Source organism: Abrus precatorius, unplaced genomic scaffold (genome assembly GCF_003935025.1).
Source record: "Abrus precatorius isolate BTA unplaced genomic scaffold, Abrus_2018 Scaffold10, whole genome shotgun sequence".
Classification (NCBI taxonomy): Eukaryota; Viridiplantae; Streptophyta; class Magnoliopsida; order Fabales; family Fabaceae; genus Abrus; species Abrus precatorius.
Window position 1 is genome coordinate 28,780,477 of NW_020874292.1, and position 9,387 is coordinate 28,789,863.

General features: G+C 32.6%; 1 pseudogene; it reads left to right on the forward strand.

Annotated features, from left to right (window-relative positions):
• LOC113870544 lies at nt 1-5,131 on the forward strand (annotated as a pseudogene).
• The last annotated feature ends 4,256 nt before the right edge of the window (nt 5,132-9,387 follow it).

Here is a 9,387-nt window from a genome sequence, read left to right on the forward strand (position 1 = left end):
GTTAAAACCTCTCTTTCTTTCTTTCTCTCTTTCAACGTCACCGCTTTAAAACGCCCTAAACCCTTTCCTCTGTTTTCCTTTCTCTCTCTACAAAATCGAGTAAGAGAGAGAGAAAGGGGTTTGGATTAGGATAAAGCAATAGCATCAACCACACTGAAGAACTTAGATATTGAATCCCCACATCTCTTCTCTGTTCGATGGGGCAACACTCTCTGATCTACGCCTTTGTGTCGCGTGGAACTGTGATCCTCGCCGATTACACTGAATTCACCGGTAACTTCAACTCCATCGCTTTTCAGTGCCTTCAGAAGCTTCCTTCTTCCAACAACAAGTTCACTTACAACTGTGATGCCCACACCTTCAATTACCTTGTTGACAATGCCTACAGTATGTCACTCTGAGACTTAATTCTTCAATTATCAATCGCTGTGTGTTTTGTGTGTTATTTATTTATTTATTTCTCAGCCTTTTTAATTTTGCATTTTCTTATGCTATATATTCGGCGAGGATTGTGGTATGCAATAATAATGTCTGAATAAGGAAAGATAAAAGGAATAAAATTTGGGGTTTAATACTGCAGAAGCACTGTAGGTTTTGGAAACTGGGATTAAGGAGATTTTCATGCGTAATGTTCAATCTAATGGTAATGTTTTCTGTTTTTGTGATGATTTTCTTAATGCTGCTGAAATTTGATAATTGGTGGCCTGGGCTAAATGTAGTTCTTGATTGTTTATCTTGGGGTTTTGTTCATTGGCCAAATTAATGTGTTATTTCTCACACATAAGACTTATGACCAAACTGAGAAACTAGAATAATGTGAGTGTATTGTTTATCTTAGATTTTGGATTTTTAAAAATCTTCGATCGTTTATGTATGTGTTGTGTAAATAGTTGCTAATAGCGTGCTATAGTGGCATAGCGATACCGACTAGCCTCTGGCCAGCAGTCGCTATTCCAGACTTTGAAGTGGAGCGTTTTTGCGTAGCAGGAGTCACAGCCACAATCCTAGAATTTGCAGTCATTGCGGCTGCTACTGACGGAAAATCCCTGTTTTTGTTGGACTTGGACATCTATCCTATTTTTTGGTATCTTTGATTTATAGTGTTTCTTTTATGAGATTCACTCTCTTTCAGTCGTGAGAAGTTGAGGATGAAAAGCACCTCCGTTTCCTGCGAACAAGTCCATTTCTGGTAAACCCCACAGATCTGGCGTCAGTTCTGGCGTTGTTTCCAACTTTTTGGGGAACCCTTACCCCTGTTGTGCCATTCTCTTTTGTTGTCTACATCAGAGCTTTCTCTTCTCTCTGTTCTCTGCCCAACAGACCAACACGTCTTTCATTTCACTGTTCTGTCATTTTTTCCCTCGTCTTGGAAGTTCTAATGTGTTTTGACCTCATCACTGTTCTCTATTATTTTATCCTTGATTCTTGTTTTTATCGACTTGTATGAGTTTAGCTTAAGGTTATGATTTTCAACTATTAGTTATAAATGCCTTTAATTTTAGTTTTTTTAATTTATATTTTTTTTTTGCATTTATACATATGTATTATAAATTTTTTAATATAATATTCAAAATGGTGGTTATCTCGCTATGTCCTATCCTCTTATAGTGGTTCTGGAGCTGGTTGCTTTGTGCTGCTATTCAGGATTGATAACTATACTATAAAATAATTAATTTTAATTTTAAATCTTCATATATCAGCCATCCTGCTATAGCATTTTCAATTTGGCTGCTATGTGCAGCTATCTGAGATTGATAACTATGTTCTTGCAATTTTGTTTTTGTGGTTACTGGTTGCCTTTTGAAGCTTGATAGTGTTCTGAAATGTCTGACTTTGGGCTTTTTCTAGCATACTGTGTTGTTGCGGATGAATCAATTGGAAGACAGGTGCCCATGGCTTTTCTAGAGCGTGTCAAAGATGATTTTGTGTCAAAATATGGTGGTGGTAAGGCTGCTACAGCTCCTGCTAACAGCCTTAGCAAGGAATTTGGGTATTAAATTTCTGTTCTAAGCTTGCAAAGCTTAAGCTAGTGAGTTTATATTGTTATTTTAGCTAATGTTGGACACTCTTTGCACAGGCCAAAGTTGAAGGAACATATGCAGTACTGTGTTGATCATCCTGAGGAGATAAGCAAGCTTGCAAAGGTGAAAGCCCAGGTTTCTGAAGTTAAAGGTGTCATGATGGAGAATATTGAGAAGGTACAGATGCACTACTTAGATGCATTAATTTAGGAGGATAAATACCATATAAACTGAAGAGATCAAATGGAAAAAGAATCATTTTTGCCAACAGAAAATAGAAATGTGATTGTGTTTAAATGCCCAAAATAACAAAAACAACAGAAAAGGATGGATCCCTGAGAAAAAAATGAAAATGAGAACCTTGAAATTATTTTGTTCCATTCTGTACAAAGTTTATGCATTGTGCCGGTGAAGTTTTGATACTTCTAAAAGTCCAGTTTAGGCATATCAAAATGTATGACCTGGGATGCATGTAGGTATCCAATTTTCTTCTCTCTAAAATAAATAAATAAATCAAATACTGATTCATATATGTGATATCAAACTAGCAAGAAACTAAGATTGTTTATACTTTATTAGTTATCGAGTATGGGAAAAAAGACAGACGCAGGGGTTGAAATGAAAACATAACTGGCTAAAGGACAACTAGTTTTCAGTTATTATTTTTTTCACTCTTTAAACTTTTGAAAATATGAAATAAATGGAAACATGGTGACATTTATGTAATTAAAAGTGAAAATAAGAAACGTTTTTAAAACCAATTGGCTCCTTAGTTTCACTAGTACTGAAAAGCGAGCTAGGTACAGTAGATTTATATAACAGTAGGCTCAATTATGTAATAGCAGGAGTGTCATAGTGATCTAACAAGTATTCTACTAAAGCAGAGTAGTTAATATTGTGCAATAGTAGCAACATGGCAGGTGGGGTGCAGCAGGAGGTCCAATTATCATGTCTTTGCATACCATGTGTAGTGACTAGGATCACAGCCTCATGGCTGTCCCACTAAGCAGGAGTGAAAACACATTTATAGGGCTAGAAACCCTGGTTCCTTCAAAGAAAATTCAGCTCCTACCTGTTTCAAATTTATGGCAGAATACCCCTCAATTTTCTAGCGGCCATTGTGTTTTCCAGGCAAACCCAAACCTTTTTCTGGCAGCCCCTCCCCCTTTTCACACTTCCTTCTTTTGTTCTGGACCTCCCGGGTCTCCCATTTCCAGTCAATTCCTGCAACCAGGTGCTTTTCCAGCCAATTCCTTTTTTGTGTCTCTTCTCTGTTCATTGGCAATTATTTGTCTAAGCATTCTTCACCTGTTCGACAAAACTACATCAAGTTGTCTGATTTCAAACTTCTTATTCTCTTAGTTGTTTAGGACATTTGTCTGATTTGCATGATCCTTTCATCATTTTCTTTGTTCTGTCACAAGGGGAGTACTCTCTTTGAAACACAGCTGAAGCTTTCTACGAAGATGTATATACCAATGGGTTTCACATGCATCATTGATCATCTTTGTTTTCCATTTTTTGTCTTTCTTTTTTTAATATTTGATACCACTTTATTGCTTATGTTTGTATTATATTCAACTCAATTTCCGTAGTCTTCCATATATTTTTTTTTCATTATTAAATACTCTGGTTTTAATCATCATTTTTTTGGTTGCTTGTATACTGCTAAATTTCACTGCCTACATACGTTAAATTAGTTTAATTTTTTATGCTTTTGCACCTGAAATTTCAAAATTGTATGTTTCCAAGGTTATTCTACTTGTTCAAGCTGTTCTTTTTGAGTGACATTTGAGTTCAATCCTTTTTTGAGTAAAAAACCAATTTGCTTGTGTCTGTTGCAGTTAGTTCTACTTCTACCAAATGTTAATTCATCAAGGCAATAGAAATTTGTGCCATTTCAATGACATATAAAGGGGTGACTGTCTGGGTTTCTTCCATTAATTATGATATTCATTATAATCTACCTGTGATATATAGATTATGCCAGATATACTTGTTGAGGAGAAGAAAAATGCAGTCAAATTTTTGGCAGGCCTATATCTTTAATTTGATCAAGATATCTAATGCATGAAGACATTTAATTAGGTTATATTGACATGTGTATAGTTTAATGTAGGTTCTGGACAGAGGGGACAAGATAGAGCTTCTGGTGGACAAGACCGAGAACCTTCATCATCAGGTTAATATGTACTATGTGCCATGTAGTATATGTGTGCATCTGCCTATATTTCCTTTATAGTGTAGCCAACTGGTCTGCAACACTGCATTGAAGGACTCAAATTTATGAAAATAAATCTTATCTATACTATAGAAAGGAAATTTCTTTCTTTTGTTGGCTGAATCATTTTTGAAGTGGATGCTAAGTAGCTGATTTCTAAATATAGAAAGGTGATTCCTTACTTTTTTGGTGTCTTTATTATCTCAGACCTGCTATACATATCCACTTTACAGTTTAAAATCAATTTATATTTAGTTGAGATTTTAAGAAAAATCACTTGTTTAATTTTCCTTGCAGTTTACGCACCTGCACGGTGGTTGCCTCTTATAATCATGCATTTGATGGCAACTTCCAACAACACCCCCCCCCCCAAAAAAAAAAAAAACTACATTTCCTCTCTCCACGTGCCAAAACAAAAAAGAGAAGACCCAGATCTTTATGTTTTCACTTTTCTGTTTCTAATTTTAGTTTTGATTATGGACATGGTAGCATGAATTGTATTTTCCCATTTTTGAAGAAAGAAATATTTTCTTTCAGGCGCAAGATTTCCGGACTTCTGGAACCAGAATCCGTCGAAAAATGTGGCTGCAAAACATGAAGATAAAGCTGATTGTATTGGGAATTTTGATAGCACTGATCCTCATAATAGTCCTATCTGTGTGTCGCGGGTTCAACTGTGGAAAATAAGCACCATTCTCCGAGGCTTTCTATCTTGTTATTTCAGCCTTGTGGTTACGAGGGAAGATATATTAATGCATGGCATGACTTTGTATGTAATATAGATATAGATAAGCCTGTATTTTGGTCCCTTTGTTCTGCTTATAAATGCTTTTGAAAATTTAAATTGGGTTGTCTATCTTAAGTTCGATTTCCATTCACATTGTTCAAACTCGTCATCAATCATGTAAATGAGTTGTTCTTTGATGCTTCCATTTCCAGCTTTTTACATTGTCTACATTTAGATTATTGAACCTGTTGCCTTTTTCTCCCTTAGATAAGGTTTAAGCAATCTGTGAAAGTTCAAGGTGATACCAAAGGAAATTGTTGACAGCAGAAATTAAACTTAAGTCTCGAAAGTGCTTGGATCGTTATTAGCTTAACAATATAACTTCTCTGTTGGCGATTTGGTGGGATAAAATTTGAGTTTGGTATTGAGGATCCCTGAATATTGAATCCGGCATCAATTACTTGAAATCTTTTGGTCCTTTATATGAGAAATAATTACTTTTTGGTTTAAAATATAAAAAGCAGAGATTCATTTTTAGATACATTGATCGTTAATTTTTTGTCTCTATTTATTGTGGTACTTGTGTTAACAAGATACTCACAATTCTTATAATATATATATATATATATATATATATGGGCAGTGCATGAGTCACCAATTTGATTGTTTATAATATATAATTACTTTTTATTGTTCTTATAAATTATTTATTTATTTTCATAAAATAGACTGGAGGGACTAATTTACAGGTATTTTTAACATGGTGGGCTATGTACAATAAATTGTTGTCTTGTTTATAGAGTAACTAATATTTAAGAGTTATGTTCTGTATTTCATTTTTTAAGTCTTGTTTCAAAATCAAGGCAAAAATGTAAATTAGTACTTTCAGTCTTGGGCATTGTGCAACTTAAACTTTATAAGGGTTTTTAATGCGTAAAATACTTATTTTTATGTAATTAACTCTGCAAATTAGAACAATGAAGTTGATTCATATGTGATTTAGTTTATAATATTTTGAAAATAACACATGATTTAGGGACTAAATTTCACTTGATATAAATTTTAGTGCCTATATAGTACATGATTCACACATATAGATTATTTTGCACATATTAAAAAATTTAAGCATCAAAATACACTTAGAAAGTTCAATAACTAAGTTATACATGACTCCAAAGTTCATGGTGCTAATTTACAATTTTTTCCAAAATCAAATATGAAACAAGTCCTTTAGTTTTTAACAAATCAAATGTACACTTAATTCTATCAAACATTTCGACTGTCCCCTCTAATATTTACGATGCCTTTTTTGAGTAATTATACTTAGGCGTTGCATTTTCCCGTGTACACTTCAACTAACTCATTTTCCTTGATTATTATTAATTGCCACATTCGCTTCCTCAATCCAATAAAAGAGATAGTTCATCCATTGACACAAGGAGACTTACAAGTAAGTTCCATAATTGATAGTATCATTATCGGTAGGTATATCCATATATTGGTAAATTTTCTTTATAAAGTGAGTCACATATGATATTACTTATGGCACACCATGAACATTACTTCGAAATGAATTTGTTTTCTTGGTGAGGTATTTGTTTTCCTAAGAAACGATTTGATATCTCCTACGGAAGATGTACTATTGACGCAATATACAAGATAAGAGCTCTTACACGAAGGGAAACTCGTGCTGTTCATTTAGCCAAGTTGGCTTCGCATTCTCTGTCCCTTGAAGCATCATACACTTGTCCTATACGATTCTCATTCATAATGCTCTTCTTAGTTGTCTTTTTGCTTCCTCTCTCTATTCTGTCATATTTGACATTTTTAATGCTTATGCTAATAAATTGTTCTTTCATATGTGATTATAGATATGAAATATGTTGATAATCAGTGGTGTGTTTGGATAATTATCTTATTTACTTGTTTATTCGGTAAACTTTTAATGTGAAAACTCATACTATTTGATCATAAAATTTATCAAACTAAGTTTCTTTACAATACTAATTGAGATAAGTAAAAGTGTACAATAGTGATATGTTATTTTCATATAAAATAAATTCTATAAAAGCTTTTCTAGATGCTTTCTAATATATTATTCACAATTCTTAATTAGTGGTCTTATTGGACAAAATTATGTTTAGATGATTTATTTTTGGTATCGTGAACATCAAAGGTACACAATTTGTTACTAGTATTTTAGGTTTAATTAGATATCAAACAAGAACTTGCAGTTAGTTTTCTAATTATTGAGTCGGACATGCCTTTATATGTAATAACCAAAGTTGTCATATTGTTTATACTTTCACAAAGTAGAAAGGCTAATATTAAGTGCTGTAAGGTTCATTCAAGAAAAATAAAAAAAATTTAAGTTAGAAATACAGTATTGACATGTTTATACGAGTATGCGTGAATTGACACACCAATACACATAATCGTATTGTTTCTATCTAAGATTTATTTTAAGTCATGTTATACGATAAATAATAGTATCTTAGATAAATTAATAAGACTTTAGGTGAGTTTGGAGGAGTTTATTAGGCTGTTTGTATAAAGCTGAAAATTGAATTTTACGAAAGTGAAAAATAATCGCTGTCGTTTCATATGCTTCAGTTTTCATGCTATTTTCTTAACGTTTGGTTTGATTTAAAAATCGATTTGAACCATTTAAACGTTTGACCAAATAGGCTATACAAAATTTTGATGAGAATAGTTTATAACTCCCATAAGCCTCTTTTCAATTTATTTCAATATGTTTTTTCATACAATTTATCAACAAAATAAAAATAAAAATCAAAATCAAAAGCCTCTTTTATCTATAAAAAATTAATATTATTTTTAATACAATATCTTAACTTTATTAGTCCACTTAAAATGACATTATTTACTACATAACATAACATAAACAAACCCTTTTGTCTAAGTCCCCCAAAGCAGTTCAAATTTGAGAATGCCCCCTCTCCCAATTCGGCCAATATGATCTACATTTGATAGAGGAAGAGAAGTGAATTGGTTCTTTAATTTGAACTAATGACCAAAATTTAACAAATCCTGTAAAAGAACAACTAGACATGAACGCACTAAATTAAAAGGGAGGTGAAAATAAAGCATTATCATGATATGATGTAGCTACAATATGTGATTTCTGTCTAAACCCCATAAATCCACATTTGAGATTTTCTTCAATGTGCGTAGCCACTACTTAAAAAGAATAACCAAATTTGCTTGAGGTGTACATTTGAAGATCCATTAATATTGTACTCATGGCTCCAATCACTCTAAAGTTAAGGAAAACATGAAGTTAATTACGATATAAAAGGCATTGAGTTTCTTATAACTACTAAAAGTTGATTTGACTGGAAAGTTAAATATTGGTTTTTTCAAGTCTTGAATGAAAATATTCAAACCCATATGATCAATCTAGTAGTCACTCTATCTAGTTTCCTCTTTTTCTCTAGTACCTTGTACGTAAATAACTTCATCAATTGAAAGTTCAACTAATAATAGGTAGTGAATCATCATAAAGGATTTTCATCACTTAACACCTAATACACTTGACAATTAGTTAACTGTGTAGTATTTCTAAATAAAAATCTCTTCTCATATAATAAGTCAAGAAATCAATCTTAGCTCAATACCATCAATCAAATGATGACATTGGGCACGTGTTTAAATGATCACCAATTCGGTCAAAGATGTTTAAATTTTAAAATAAATGCATGTGCATGATTAGAAATCACTCATACAATTCTTAATAAGGACTTTGTTTTATTTTCTTATAAAAAAATAACTTTAATACCAATACAACTATTAAGTTCAAAAAAGAAAGAAATAAAGATCAAACTCCCTATGACTCGAAATTTCCCAAAAGATTTCAGGTTAGCAAAATAATCATGTGTGACATAGCAGCAGTGATTTCAGTATTAAAATTTGTAAAAGAAAATACACTTTTGTCACCAAATTAATGCATTTTCAAAGGTCAACTAGCCAAAACTTTCAAACCTCATGCTTTCATTTGGTCAAACAAATTCATGCTTAAAAGTTTTCTTTTGTTATAATTCAACAAAAGCTACATGGGCTCATAAGTTGAATGGCCCAATTCATTCAAAGCGTTCTTTATCATAATTTCTAATAAACATGTGTCACGGCCAAAATAAATAAACATATCAGCAAGGTTAATAATTCACCCCTGGAAATACGTTCAGAGAATTGAGACCATATGCAATATCCCAGTTGAAATTTCAATTGTTGAAAATTGAAAGAAAAACACACGCATGCAGAATCATTTTAATATATGCTTTGTTAATAATTCACCCCAAGAAGTCAAAGTCTAGCTTAGCCACATATTTCTGATACTTGTGTCACCCAGATTTGTGATCAAATGACGCAAGGCATTCCCTTCAATCAAGGACTATTCT